This window comes from Amphiprion ocellaris, chromosome 16, assembly GCF_022539595.1.
Source record: "Amphiprion ocellaris isolate individual 3 ecotype Okinawa chromosome 16, ASM2253959v1, whole genome shotgun sequence".
Classification (NCBI taxonomy): Eukaryota; Metazoa; Chordata; class Actinopteri; family Pomacentridae; genus Amphiprion; species Amphiprion ocellaris.
In genome coordinates this window covers 33,482,241-33,498,960 of record NC_072781.1, presented here as the reverse complement: position 1 = coordinate 33,498,960, position 16,720 = coordinate 33,482,241, and the positions used below count along the sequence as shown (strand labels likewise).

Sequence of the window (16,720 nt, the reverse complement as noted above, 5' to 3'; positions counted from 1 at the left end):
CATGTTGTGTCTTGTTTTTGTTGTTTTACATCTAATTTTCGTACTTCCGTTTCTTGCTTTTGTCATTTTGTGTCTTGGTGGTGGTTTTGTGCATCTTTTTGGGGTTTTTTATGTCACATTTTTGTCCTTTTGTCTCTCCTTTATGGCATTTGGTGTCTCATTCGTGTCATTTTGTGTTTTTTTGTTGTTTTGCATCAACTTTTTTTAGTTTTGTTTCTTGTTTTTATCACTGTGTCTTTTTTGCATAGTTTCGTGTGTTTTTTTGGTTGTTTTGTGTCACATTTTTGTCAGTTTGCGTCTCTTTTCTGTCCTTTCGTGTCTCCTCTGTTTTTTTTTTGTGTTGTTCATGTCATTTTGCGTTGGTTTTGCTCATTTGCTTCAATTTTTGTAGTTTTGTGTCTTGGTTTTGTCAGTTTCCGTCCTGTTCGTGTGGTTTTGTGCGTCACACATGGTTTTGTGTTGTTTTGAATCAAATTTTTGTCCTTTCATGTCTCATTCGTATCATTTTACATCATTTTGTAGTTTGGTTTTTGTGCCATTTTGTGTCTCAGTTTTGTTGTTTTGTGTCACATTTTTGTCCTTTTTGTCTTGTTAGGTCTCCGTTCTCTCATTTTGCGATTGTTGTTGTCATGTTATGGTTATGTCATTTTGTGTCTCTTTTTTTTGTTCTTTTGTGTCTTTGTGTCTTTCTGTTGTATCTTGCATGTGTCATTGTGCCTCGTTTTGTACTGTTTTGTTACATTTTTGTGCTTTTGTGTCTTTTTTTGGCATTTTATGTCTCGTCTGTGTCATTTTGTGTTTTTGCTGTTTAGCATCTAATTTTGTGTACTTTTGTGTGTCGTTTTGCATCACTTTTTTTTTCTTTTGTGTCTCCTTTATGGCATTTTATGTCTCGTTTATGTCATTTTGTGTCGTTTTTATCATTTTATGTCTTCTTTGTGTCATTTTGTGTCTCTGCTTTCTGTTCTATCTGTGAAGAAATTTGGTTTATACCTTTTCAAACCAAATGCATGAAATCACCTCGACTTAAATACAGTTTTTGATCAACTGATGAAGAATTATGAATTTAATTTACTAATATTAAACTGATGCAGAAAAATTATGTCTTTCAAAATAATTTCAGGTTTAAAGGTTAATTTCAATCATTAAATCAGTTTATATTGATCTCAGCAGTGAGAATAACTCCTTCATAAGAGCACGATCCTGAGTCATGAGTGGGTTTCAGCAGTAATGATTGTGTTTTTAAAGTCTGTGAATGAATCCTCCTCCCAGCTGCTCTTTTCTTTTCTCCTTGTCTCTCAGTCTCTCCATCTATTTGTCTTTATCACTCTGCAGTTGAAGGATTACGTTCTGAAATCGGCTCGTCAGCCTGCCAGCCGCAGATAAGCGCTCTGGGATCGATTAGATCTGCCTTTAATCTATTCAACTTTTTCTTTTCTCTTCCTTTTTTCGGGGCGAACAGAGAAACGCTGAGTGAGAGATGTGAGGTCGGAGATACGGCGGCTCTTGAAGACGAGGCTGAAGGACGAACGCTTCGAGAGCCGCCGGATCAGGACGGGTGGGAATGTTTACAAGTTCTGTAATAATTAGACAACAACAACAACAACAACAACAACAACAACAGATCAGGACGGGTGGGAATGTTTACAAGTTCTGTAATAATTAGACTACAACAACAACAACAACAACAGATCAGGACGGGTAGGAATGTTTACAAGTTCTGTAATAATTAGACGACAACAACAACAACAACAACAACAACAGATCAGGACGGATGGGAATGTTTACAAGTCCTCCAACAATTAGACAACAACAACACAACAAATGCATCTATTCTTTGGAGTTTTGTGTCTCCTTCATGTGGTTTTATGTGTCTTTTTGGTTGTTTTGTGTGACATTTTTGTCCTTTTGTGTCTGTTTTTTGGCATTTTCTGTCCTGTCAGTCATTTTGTGTCATTTTTATCATGTTAGGTCTTCTTTGTGTCGTTTCACATTTTTTTTGTTGTTCTTTTGTGTCTCCTTTATGGCGTTTTATGTGTTGTCTGTGTCATTTTGCATTGCTTTCGTTGTTTTGCACATAACTTTTGTAGTTAAATGTCTTTATAGGTCCTCTCTAACGAGCTGCTGCAGGCGAACAGGCACTAAACAAACATGAGTCATTTTAAGGTTAAGAACAGAGGTCACAAAAAGAGAAAAGTTAGCAGGACGCTAAATGCACAGAAATAGTCAGAAAACATGTCAGAACTCACCTTTAGCTCATCACTGGGCTTTTATTCTGAAGGTTTCACTTCCTGCAGGGCGACACAGATTGGCCTGAAACAGAGAGAGAGAAACGAACATTAATTACATGTAAGAAGCAGTTTTTTGAAGAGGAATCACACATTACACAACAAAGCTGTAATTAGACGGCTGTTAATTAATTAGCCGTCATGTAATCACTGAGGACGCTCAGAAACAAGCAGATAAACCCAAACTGTTCCACTCCAACATTTCAAATGTTTTCGGTCTCTTATGCAAATTTAAACTTCCTCCTGTAACCTCCAGACACACAGAACGCTGTCAGATGCTTTCTGAAACTCTGATAATGAATTTAGGAGCTGGTTTGAGTCCATTAAATCAGACGGCTGACGGTTCCAGCTGCACAGAGCTTCACACGTTTTTATTTCCATCAGAACAGCAGCGACACGCAGGACGGAGCAACGAGGAGAAGGTCGTTTCGTTTGAGTTTTTACTCAGATCAACTCCAAACTCAACAAACTGCAGCTGGTTTGTGATTCTCAACATCTGAATCTGAGCTGAAAGTCGTGATATTTCATCTAAATCACTTCATCCTAAAGGGCTCGTTTAAAAACTCAAACAATATAAAGCGTGATTTTTTTTAAAAATAAAAAAATTATGTAGTTTTCAACACAACATAAAAGCTTCAGGAAGTTCAACTGCGACTGGCAGCGATGCATCAAAAATTCAACCAATATCATCCAATCATCCAAATCGGAGTCGAAAACTGTGATATTTTACTTAAATCACTTCATTCTACACGTCTCGATTTGAAAAATCACCAAAAATAAAGCATTTGTATGAACTACTTTCTGTAAAAAGAAAAAAATTGAACACTTAAAGTCACAAGTTAGAAGTGATGATTCTGCAACCAGGAGTCATTTCACAAAAATTCTGAGAATTTCAAGCAAACTGTTAAAAAAAATCGTCCAGATCCAACCTTTAAATCATATTTCATCAAAATCATTTTATTCTACACGTCTCATTTTAAAAATTAGCCCAAACTAAACTGTTTGCAGCAACTGGTTTCTGTAAAAAACAAAAAAAATTGCATTTTTCATCACATCTCAGAAGCTTTAAGTGATGATTCTGTAGCCAACAGTCATTTCACAAAAATTCAGGGACTTTTTAGCAAAACTGTTGGCAAGACGATCTAAATCGTTTCTTTCTCACTTCTTAAAATACATAATTCACAAAATTCAACTTCTTATACTCTTTACTGTCTTTTTGCATCTTGTATTTGATGTTTGGTGCCTCTGTATGTGTAAATTTTCAGTTTAATTTGGTTAAATTTCTGTCTCTTTATGGAGTTTTCTCTGTGAGGTAGTTTTTGCATGTGTAAATGTTCATTTTGCATCTATTTTGTGTTGGTTTTTGTCTTTTTCAGGTCTAACCCTAACCCTTTTCTGTCATTCTCAGTGTGTTTTTCTGCACAGACGTCATCTCTGAGTTTTCTCTCCTTCTTCAAGTTGTTTTAGTTCCACAGAGCTGCAGGACTTCAGATTGAAAAATGAAACAGGAAAAAACAAAACCTCCATCAACTCTTTTCACAGTTCTGTCGTTGCCTCTTTAAAACCCAAACTACTAACTCTGAGCATTAAATATCCAGATTGTGTCACATAGAACTTAATAAATGATGGGTTGTAGAAGTTCTGTCTGAGCTAGCAGGCAGCAGGATGACGACTGGACTTTACCGCTTCCTTTATTGCATCCCAGATCACCCAAGGTGTTATCTGAGCTGAGCTGCATCAGCGACCAGCAGCCAGGAGCAGCTGCTTAACCGGCCGGTCCCTAAGGAGTAGCTCGGAGCTGCCGAGCCGAGCCGAGCCGAGGCCGAGCCGAGCCGAGCCCGAGGCCGAGGCAAGTCTGCGAACAGAGCGAGGCTGAAAACATCCAGTAACCGTGGAGGAACACAGAGTGACGAGGTGAGGAAATATCAAAAGGCCAAAAACCACCTTTATCCTTGTCTTATCTCATTCATATCATTTTGCATCATTTTGTCCTTTTGTGTCTCTTTTTTGGCATTCTGTCTCGTTTGTGTCATTTTATGTTGTTTTCTACTGTTTTCATCAAATTTTTTGTACTTCTGTTTCTTGTTTTTGCCAATTTGTGTCTCGTTTACATAGTTTTGTGTGACTTTTTGGTTGTTTTGTGTCACATTTTTGTACTTTTGTGTCTCTTTTTTGGCATTTTGTGTCTCTTTTGTGTCAGTTTGTGTCGTTTTTATCATGTTATGTCTTGCCGCCACCGCCGTGCTTCACATCATGATGCCGCCACCGCCGTGCTTCATTGGTGTCCACTAAAACATAGCGTCCAGTCTGATGGACGAAAAGTTGCATTTTGCCTTTTATTTTGAAATGTTTATTTTGTATAGCTGTTATTTACATCACATGAAAGGTATTTTTTTCCTTGGTCTGCATCAAACTGCATCATATTCTGCTTATCGGAACAGAAAACCAGCACAGTTTTTGAAAAATTCCATGTCAGAGTGTAGTTTTTCCTCGTGTAATACAGGAAGCTAGCGAGAGTGGACAAAGAGAACGTTTGTACAGCTCAAATGTCCATTTCTATCTGATTTTACTGCAGTTTCAGGACAAAAACAATCTGTAAATGCAATGAAAATGACAAGTTTTACTGAAGATTTAGATTGTAAATGTGTGTTTGCCTGCTTTGTATGAGAAAAGTTTTCAAGCATGGGAAAAAAATACAAAAAAAAATGGTAGACAGAAGCTTTGTTTTGCTTTTTGAACTGTTAAATCTAATTTTACTTTAGTTTCGGGACAAAAACAATCTGTAAATGCTCTGAAAATAATTTTTACTGAAGATTTGCTGGATTCTTTTGTAAATTTGTAGTTTAACAGGCATTGTTTCTGCATTTGCCTGCATCTTGTGAAAAAACTTTTCAAGCATGGTGAAAAAAGACAAAGAAAAATGGCAGAGAGAAGCTTTGTTTTGCTTTTTTAACCACTAAATCTGATTCAACAACAGTTTTAGGACTAAAACAACTTATGAACGGAGCTCAGGAAATCCTAGACACTGATCTGACTGATAAACTGATCCGTTCCACGTCTCAAACTCCCTCTGCTTGGTAAAAACAACAACCTCTGAGCAGCAGCTTCCAATGTGGAGATGATCAGCTTTAGATGGTGCTTGATTCTCTCAGTGACCTACAGCGAAACACGTCAACACAATCAGATGTTTAACGGAGATGTTCTTCCCTGTTTGGTTGATTCTTCTGGAAAAGTTTCCAAGAATTGTCTGCAGGTAGTTAGAGAGTGTAGACGAAGAAAAATGACCAGAAGAGGGTTTGTGTTCATCTTTAAAATCTGATTTTGCAACAGTTTTAGGATCTAAACAACATCCCAGACATCAACCTGACCGAGGCACCGACTGTTTCCTCCAAGCAGCAACTTTCAAACTACAAATTTCACTAAAGATTTTACAAAGAAGACGTTCATGAAAGCTGTCTATTAGCCGGTACGTTCTGGCCTATTAGGTTGCTGTTGTTCGTACGTCTTTAGAACCTGATTTTGCAACAGTTTTCGGACCAAAACAACTTGTGAACGCAGCTCAGAACATCCCAGACATCAACTTGATCCGTTCTCCTTTGACTCCTCTTTGCTTTGGGAAACAAAAACAAGAAGAAGCTCCAAGCAGCAACTTTCACACCGAAAATTCTGAGTTTCACTGAAGATCTGTGATTTTGTCGTAAAGATCTACGAAGAACACGTCAACTGCTTTTGTAAAATGAGGCGTTTTGTGCGTTCGCCAGCTTTTTATGGAAAAACGTTTCCAGGTTTGTCTGATTGGCTGCTTTCAGTCTCAGTTTGTGGTCTTTAGTCTGCAGGATCTAAGCTGCTCTGATCCTGAGTCTGCAGACAAAGACGTCGTCTCAGAAATTAAAGCAAGTTTGACATTATGGTTTCTGCTGTCGATGGGATCAGAAATGTGAAAAGCATGAATGAAGTCTTATTGATCGTCTCTGCTGTGTCCATGTAGCTGATAGCGTTCTGCATCGACCGTCGCTGATGAATTACGCTCACTTCTGGAGACGGTAAACACGACGACTCTTTATTCCAGCCGTAAATAAGAATCAGGAGATGATACGAGGAGAGTTCATCAGACTGGAGCTTTCACTGCTTCTGATGGAGGAAATATTCTGCAGCTAAACCAGAAAAACTGCAGCTTTTGAAGGGAACGTTTCTGTTGTTGTCTGAGATCAAAATTTAAAATGACACTAAAAACCTCTGACTGTGAAGGGGTTTTATGGGAAGATAATACATTTTTTTCAAAGTAAAAGACGTCTATAAATGTGTAACTGCATTTTTAAAATCCTGCTGTATTTAGTATATTTATTAATTTATTTTATGCTTTTATGAATTTAGAGTAATTTTGCAAATTCTGACTTTATTTAGTTGATTAAAATACTGACTTCAAGTTTGTTAATTCTTTTTTTTCCCCCTAAAATTCTTGTGAACATATTTTGGTTTATGATAGTTTTGGACAATTACGACGATCAATTGTTATTTATTGCTGAAGTACAGATTTTTATCTGTTAATTCTCAGAAATTATAGATAATTTTAGATAAAAATATTCACAAGGTTGAATAGCTTAATCTTCTAAATAAAAAGGGAAAAAAGGGAAAAAAATACTGAAATTATGGAATTTTTGATTATTTTGTTTATTTATTAAAAAAAAAAAACCAAACTGAATATATTGGTTTCTTTTACAGTGTAGAGATTCAAACCAACTGTTCATTTTTCTTTTAAAAAATCATTTAAAAGTGATTTTAAATTGTAAGTTTGGTTCATTTGTGACGCAGCTCTCACAACAACAACAACAACCAGATAAAAGAGTGAAGTCTGCTGCAGAGTTTAGCTGCTTCCCTCTCTTTTATGTGGTTGTTGTTGTTGTATTCCTAAAAAAAATACTAAATATTTGATGTGTGAGTGTGAATATTTCTGAATCAGAATGGTGGCTGGGGCTGATTTAAGGACACAGAATAGTGAGAAAGTTGCTCAAACACTTTCTAAACGGCGTAAACAGGCTGGAACGAACACACATGTGCAGAGGCAAACCCACAGCTTGGATGGAGTCATTAGCTAAAAGGCTGGAGCTGGAGGCCGACCAGAATAATTATTCTGATTACAGTCCTGGAGCTGAGCCGCATCCAAACACAGATTAAAATCTGGAGTCTCATCTGGCTCCTCAAACAAGACGCTGGGATTCATCCGGCCGTTTTCTGCAGATCTGATGGCCTCTACATGGGAAACTCGGCTTCGTCTGGAGACACTTCTGACCACGTCTGAGAAACTTTTTGGTGGAAAGTCTTCACAGGAAGGAGGCCGTGACTCCAGACTGCAGCCGATACATCATAATCTACCTTTGGTGCAGCAGCGACCCTCAGAAAACAGCCAAGAATCCATCTTCAAGGTCCAATCCTGCTTCATTAGTGGCATTTTGGACACATTTTTAGCTAATTTTGATCAAATTTTGAGTCATTTTGAACAAGTTTTGTGTCGTTTAGGACAATTTTCAAGTCAAAATAGCAAAAAACTGGAATGTTTGCTGACAAAACTTTCAATATATCAGATTCTACTGATGTTAGAGCAGCTCTGCACATCTAGACCTCTATGAACATCTAGACCTCTATGAACATCTAGACCTCTATGAACATCTAGACCTCTATGAACATCTAGACCTCTATGAACATCTAGACCTCTATGAACACCAACATCTAGACCTCTATGAACATCTAGACCTCTATGAACATCTAGACCTCTATGAACACCTAGACCTCTATGAACATCTAGACCTCTATGAACACCTAGACCTCTATGAACACCTAGACCTCTATGAACACCTAGACCTCTATGAACACCTAGACCTCTATGAACACCAACATCTAGACCTCTATGAACACCAACATCTAGACCTCTATGAACACCAACATCTAGACCTCTATGAACACCTAGACCTCTATGAACATCTAGACCTCTATGAACATCTAGACCTCTATGAACATCTAGACCTCTATGAACATCTAGACCTCTATGAACACCAACATCTAGACCTCTATGAACATCTAGACCTCTATGAACATCTAGACCTCTATGAACACCTAGACCTCTATGAACATCTAGACCTCTATGAACACCTAGACCTCTATGAACACCTAGACCTCTATGAACACCTAGACCTCTATGAACACCTAGACCTCTATGAACATCTAGACCTCTATGAACACCAACATCTAGACCTCTATGAACACCAACATCTAGACCTCTATGAACACCTAGACCTCTATGAACACCTAGACCTCTATGAACACCTAGATCTCTATGAACACCTAGACCTCTATGAACACCTAGACCTCTATGAACATCTAGACCTCTATGAACACCTAGACCTCTATGAACACCTAGACCTCTATGAACATCTAGACCTCTATGAACATCTAGACTTCTATGAACATCTAGACCTCTATGAACATCTAGACCTCTATGAACACCAACATCTAGACCTCTATGAACACCAACATCTAGACCTCTACGAACATCTACACCTCTATGAACACCTAGATCTCTATGAACACCTAGACCTCTATGAACACCAACATCTAGACCTCTATGAACATCTAGACCTCTATGAACATCTAGACCTCTATGAACACCTAGACCTCTATGAACACCAACATCTAGACCTCTATGAACATCTAGACCTCTATGAACATCTAGACCTCTATGAACACCTAGACCTCTATGAACATCTAGACCTCTATGAACATCTAGACCTCTATGAACATCTAGACCTCTATGAACATCTAGACCTCTATGAACACCAACATCTAGACCTCTATGAACATCTAGACCTCTATGAACATCTAGACCTCTATGAACATCTAGACCTCTATGAACACCTAGACCTCTATGAACATCTAGACCTCTATGAACACCTAGACCTCTATGAACACCTAGACCTCTATGAACACCTAGACCTCTATGAACATCTAGACCTCTATGAACACCAACATCTAGACCTCTATGAACATCTACACCTCTACAAACATCTACACCTCTATGAACACCTAGACCTCTATGAACACCAACATCTAGACCTCTATGAACATCTAGACCTCTATGAACATCTAGACCTCTATGAACATCTAGACCTCTATGAACACCAACATCTAGACCTCTATGAACATCTAGACCTTTATGAACATCTAGACCTCTATGAACATCTAGACCTCTATGAACATCTAGACCTCTATGAATATCTAGACCTCTATGAACATCTAGATCTCTATGAACACCAGGTTCTGGTTCCTACCAATGAGTTCACATCAACAATTAGTCTAAATATCTAAAAAGTGGAACCTTGTCTGGTCAAACTTTAACACATCAGATTCTACTGATGTTAGAGCCTCAAAGGTTGGTGAAATGTCGACTAAAGATTGTATTTTAGTAGAATTATGGATAAAGCTGTAACTTTATTGAGGTCGCAGACAGACTAGATCTGGTGAATCTGAGCTGTAAATGTGAACATGTGTTCATGAGTGTGATGCTGTCAGTGAAACCAGGCAGACAGAATGAGACAACAGCTTTCAGGATGAGCACAGCTGGTACACACAGACACACACACAGAGACACACAGTCACACACACACACAAACACACAGACACACACACACACAGACACGGACACACACACACTGGCTGCAGCATCAGCAGTAATTATCTGTCATTTTGCACAATTTACTCCTCATTTATACACAAAAATATCAATAAAACTACAAGAATAAACTGAATTTACACTAAAAATTAAAAATACATGACAACAGGATAACATTCCAATTAAAAAAATCTCTTACACAAATTAAAATTATATTTGATTTTCATCTATACTCTGTAAAAAAAATCTAGAATTTTTTTGATTTTTATTTCTTTATTTTATAGTTTTTTCTTTCTTTAAAAACACATTGATATGTTAATATTAATGTTAATATATTATGTTAATATAAAAGTACAATTATATACATTTTGAAGTACTTGAGCAAATTCAGCATAATTTCCCAAATTTTTCAGTTTTTTTTTTTTTTTTGGTCAATCAAAGTACTAATGTCAAATTTGTTTAAAAAAAAGGTAATAAAATTTAAAATTAAATGAAATTTGTGAGAATTAACAGAAAGAGAAGTGTAAAACAATAAAAAAGAAAAATTGTAATTTTTTTTAATTAAAAATAACATTAATATGTAAATAAAATTACAAAAAAGTACACACAATTTACACGTCAAATGTAAAACATCTTTGAATGTTTTCACAACAGAAAATGTTTTTATGTGAATTATTAATATCTATAATTATAATGCCACTGTTATCATTATTTTTCTATATATATCAAGATTAATAGATATTATAAGTAATTTCATAACTTTTACATGTGTAAATATCATTAATTAAACATTAATAAGCCCAAAAAAAGAAAAACAAATGCTGTGGTGTTAAATTAATTTAATTAAATGACTGCATTTTTATTAGAAAGTTATTTTCTGCTGTTGAACATCACAGTTTTATCTATAATTAGTGTATTTTTAATTTAATCTTACTGGATAGCTTCTGATTTCTGCAGGTAAATGTGTGTCAGCGCTAGCGCAGCTAAATTTACCTGCCGCCTGTAGAACACGTTTAACTCTTTGAACTTATTTCTGGTGCTTTCTCATGTTTTCTCTGCAGGCGAGCATCTTCCTCCTCCTCCTCCTCCTCTCTGACTCACAGCCGAGGCTAAAATAAAACTCAGGTGCAGGATGTTGGCGGACCTATCTTTCCATCTTTTATTATCTCAGACGTCCTGCTCCTCCTACGGCTCCAGACGATCCACGATTTTCACTTCTTCCTCTGAAATATGAGGCTGAAACGTCTCCGTGTGGCTGGAGAAGCTTCATGTGTCGTCCTTAGTTCTTTATTTATGCAGAAATAAACCCAGAATGATCACAAGGCAGCAGCACGAGTGGATATTTTGTTGGATTTTTAGTGCTTTAGTTAATCGACAAATCAATTAATGAATCATTCTGTGGATTACAAGTTCTAATTAAGACGATGTAATGCAAAAAGTGTGAAAAAACACATTTTACACACAAAACACTGACTGCAAATGTGAATATATTTGTTTATCTGTCTCAGATTCTGTTCAGAGTTTTACTGATTTGTTATTTAGCAGCAAAAATACGTTTTCAGACGTTGAATTCTCATATTTTTATCCTCAAAAGGCACCAAAGCATCGTTTTTAAGGTATAATTCTTATTATTATTGTCATTTTGGACTATTCTGAGTCATTTTGGACACATTTTTATCTTATTTTGAGAAATTTTGGATGAATTTCATGTATTTTTGGGCAGTTTTCAAGTCAAAATATCTAAAAACTCAAATAATTGCTTACAAAACTCTCTACACATCAGATTCTACTGATGTTAGAGTTGGTGAAATGTCGACCAAAGACTGTATTTTAGTAGAAATATGAGGAAAAATGAGTCTTTACTACAGTTTTCTGTGATGCTGCTGCACATCAGAGCTCGTTAATTGATTTTTCTTTTCCTCTAATTTGGTTCTAAACCTGAGAAAGTCACTGAGGCTCATTTGCAGAAAAACTGCTCGTGTTTTAAACTAAATCCTTACGAGCTTTTCTTCTCTCCTGCTGTTTGCTTTAAGATGAGGATCTCTAATTCTCCCCTCCAGGTTTTTTTCTGCACAAACTGCTTCATTATTCCTGAGTATTGTTGTTATTTCATTCTGTTTATCGCTGCAGTAATAAAAGAAGGAAACCTGAAGCTGATCTGAGAGCAGCTGTGATGAACTCAATGAGAGACGCGTTTTCTGTTGCTGCTGCAGTTTCTGTCGTCGCTGCATCACGACCGGCTGGATGTGAATCAGAGAAACTCCTGCTGGTTTACAGTCAGGAGAGATTCTCTGAGGCGGAGGTGAAGGTTGAAGCTGAAGGCCGAGTGAAGCAGGAAAACACAACATGTAGGACTCAGAGGAAAACACCAAACACACAAACACACACACAAACATCTGCCTTCCAGGATCAGGTAAAACATCGGAGCTGATCCTCAATAAATAAAGGCCAAAAGCTGGAGCTAAAAATGTCACGATGCACGTAGCAGAAAAACGTCTGATAGAATGATCTGAAATCAGTAATTATTTTAAAGCCTCCTTTAAGCTGCTGTGGGTTCAACAAAGCGACCCGTTAACTCTTTACTGCCCTCATTAGGATTTCTGACTATTCTTAAGAATCTTTTCTTGACAAAAACAAGAAAAACTTGCTAAAAATATGCATTGAAAAGTCAAAAACTATCCTGAGGCAACAGTTTTATAGAAGAAAAATATCAGTTTTAACAAACTGAAGTGAAAAAAAAGACCTAAACCAAACAAAATAAAGAAAATGTGTTCAAAGTTTTTCAAAGATTTTAGCATCAATGTTGTGGATTGTGAGACTATTTTTGAAACCTTTTTGCACTGATGGAACAATTACATCCAAGAAAAATATTTCCTAGAATAATTATAATTTTAAAAAAACATGTATTAGTTGCAAATGTGAATAAATTGAAGGATTAAGATGGTTTAAGTCTTGACTGCAGTCGAACACGTAGAGATGCAACAGATACGAAGCTGAAGAAAAACCTCTGATCTGATGAACTGAAAGGATAAAAACCATGAGACTAATTCTGCAAACTGCTCAAACCACCTCCTGATCTGCAGCCATGAAGACAGGAAAGCTGAGAGGAGGTTCAGAGGAGATAAAAGAGACGCGAGATCCTGACCAGGATTTATCTGAGCTGACATGTCGACTGACAGACGGAGGAGAAGCAGCAGTCGGTTGGATGACGAGGATAAAAGAAGAAATAAATCAGATCTCTACATATTCAGCTCCTCTGTACTCTGATGATTTCATTTAGATAGTTGGTTATTATGAGACGCTGCTTTAGGCACACAAACACACACACACATGCAAACACACACACACACACACACACACACACACACACACACACACACACACACACACACACACACACACACACACACACACACACACACACACACACACACACACACACACACACACACACACACACAAATGGACACGAATACAAAATGAAGGATTGTGACTGATATTCCTCTTTAACCCTGTAAAACCCACTGTTGCTGAAATACAATATATATATATACATACATATATATATACATATACACACACACACACACACACACATATATATATATATATAAATATATATTCAAATTTTTTATATAGAAATATATAGAAATTTGGGTTTATATTTTTTTCACAATTTTTTCACTATTAATAATAATAATAATAATAATAATAATAATAATAATAATAATAATAATAATAATAATAATAATTACAAAATAATAATATTTATTATTATTATTATTATTATTATTATTATTATTATTATTATTATTATTATGTAATTATTATAATAATTATAATAACATTTTTGTAAATTTCTTTGCAATTTTTTCCCAATATTTGGGTTTATTAGAATCTGTTCAGGCATATGGTTTCTTTAAGCGTCTTGAGACAGTGACCTGTAATTGGCGGTTTATAAATAAAATTGAATTGAATATTACATATATATATATATATATATATATATATATATATATATATATATATATATATATATATATATATATATATATATATATATATATATATGAATGAAATAATTTCTTTGCTAATTTTTAAATTAAATAAAATAAACTGCTAATTTATTTTCTATATTTGTGTCTTCCAGGGTTAAAATCAAAAGTCTGATCAGCAGCATCACAGATCCATGAAGCTCCACTGCATCTGTCGTCATCAGATCTGGAATATGAACTCAGAAATGTTCTTTTTATCTCCCGTTAAGTAGCCAGAGAGGCCTTCAGCTGGAGGACGCCGACACTTTCCAACCACAGCTCCACAGCAGCAGAACGTTTAATTCCAGCGAGGACCGGCTGAAGAACCAACAGGGATCAATAACTATTACAGTCCTGCTCCTCCGTGTTGTTTAGAGCAAAAGATTTTTAAAAAAAGATTCTATTTTTAGGTTTTAAATCACAGAAGAAGCAGTCTCCTTTCTGGTTCATTTCCTTCTTTAGATTCTTCTTCTTCATGTAAACACAGGAGCTCATTGTCCTGCCGGCTAATTACTGAGTCCGGTCAGAGGAGCTGAAGAAAGCAAAAGAGCTTCGGTTGTTGAATCGCTGCATTCAAACCAGTAAAAGAGAAAAAAATGATGGAAAACCAAAAGGAGGAATTCATGAAGCCGGATGAGCGATGATGAATGTATTAGCAGCAGATGACATTTCCATCAGCACCTCATCCATCACCTCAGGGACGCTGTGTGTGTGTGTGTGTGTGTGTGTGTGTGTGTGTGTGTGTGTTATACAGAACTGGACACACACTGAATAACAAACCAAGAAGAAGCACAAACTTCCAGGCTAAAGCGACGGATTTAAGATGCAGATTTACTGAACATTTTAACCCTCTGCGCTCCGAGCTGCAGGTTCTGGTGTTTTTATTCACTCCTGTTGTCTTTTTTCCTCACTGTGGTTCACATACAGCTCCATTTAAACAGAACAACCGTGTTTCTGTGTAGTATGACAGTAAAAGTTGCATAAATCCCCCCAGAAATACGGAAAAAGTTTGCAGACATTTTTTGTGTGTGAATTAAATTTCTGTCTAAAAATACACGATGCAACAATGCAGCAAATGACCAGAAAGAGACAAAAAACAACAATGAATAGACGAAAAATGAACAAACGTGCAAAACTGCAAAAAGGGACCAGGAACCAAGAAAATAGGCAAAATATTAACAGAAATACACACAAAATGGTAACAAAAATACGCCAAATATCAACTATAGGATGCAAAAAGACGGTAAAAGATCTAAAATCCCTCAGCTCTGTGGTAACAGAACAACCATGTTTCAGTAAAAGTAGCATAAATCCTCAAAAGTAGGGTAAAAGGTTAATTTTTCTAATTATGCACATCAATAAAACCTTGAATCAACATTTCCGAATTCAGTATCTGTCTAGACTTTGAGTATTTAGGGGAAAAAAATATTATTTTGGTTCAAATAAAGAATAAAACTTGCAGCTTGCAGACATTTTTTATGTATGTGAATTGAATTTCTGTCAAAAGAACAACTACATGATTCAACAACGCAGCAAAACCAACACAGAATAGATGTAAATACACACAAAATGGCCACAAAAATACACCAAATCTCAACTCCAAGATGCAAAAAGACAGGAAAATATATAAAATCGTGCAGTTCTATTTAAACAGAAAAACATGAAGAAGGAGAGAGAACTCAGAAACATCTTCTAAATTATTTAAAATTATGGAAAATCTGAAAAAAGTTGAATTTCTAACTAAAATTACCACAAATAGACGCAAAATGACCTAAAAGACTCAAACCAACACAATAGATGCAAAATTATCATTAACACCTGCAAAAACCACATGACTGAGAGAAAACTCCAAAAACAGACCAAGAACCAAGAAAACAGAACAACAAATGAACAAAAACGCTCCTTAAATGACCACAGAGACCCCGAATATATAAATGTAAGGATCTAAAGTCCAGCAGCTCTGTGGAACCAAAACAACATGAAGAAGTGGAGAGAAATCAGAAATGTCTTCTGACAGAAACATGGAAACAGGAGAAACAATGATTCACTTCCTCTACATACTACAGATGTTTTACTTCTTACATTTTTAATTTGTTTACATCCTCGTCTCCTCTCTGCTCTGTGGAAACACTGCCTGCAGTTCATCCCAAAACGCTCTGAATTAATGAAATGAAAGCTTCACTTTTGCGCAGATGACTACAAATTTTTTTTTACAGAATCTAGTGGCAGCAAATGATTTATTTTTGATGAATTTTAAACATTGAGACATGTAGAATAAATTAATTTTGGTAAAATATCGCAATTTCAATCTTAAATTTGAATAATTTTGTGGACAGAATGGCACAGTACAGATGAGTTGTTCAAAGACTGTCAGAAAGTGGAACCTCAGTTGAATTTTCCTGTTTTTACAGTTTCTGGTTTCGATAAATGCTGTAATTTTAGTGATTTTTTTCTTTACATTTGTTACGTGTGAAGCCTTAAATCTGTGTTTTGGAAACTTTTACTGTAGTTTTAAGATGAAAATACTCAACCTGTGGCTAATTTGACTCACGATGCAAGTAATTATGATAAAATATCGCAATTTCAAACTTTAATTTTTTTTTCAGGACAGAATGGCATTGAACAGATGAGTAGTTCAGAAAGTGGAACATCTGGTAAATTTTACTGATTTTACAGTTCCTGGTTCTGCTAAATGCTGTGATTTAATTATTTTCTTCTTCAGGTTTGTTGCATGT

General features: G+C 36.0%; 1 protein-coding gene across 1 annotated transcript in view; it reads right to left on the bottom strand.

The window, feature by feature from the left end:
* Positions 1-16,720, bottom strand: part of cdh11 (cadherin 11, type 2, OB-cadherin (osteoblast)) — a 107,353-nt gene that overhangs the window by 47,893 nt on the left and 42,740 nt on the right. The window contains exon 2 of the mRNA XM_023263846.3: positions 2,250-2,313. The gene's annotated coding sequence lies outside the window, so the exon portion shown is untranslated. The remainder of the gene's footprint in view (positions 1-2,249; positions 2,314-16,720) is intronic.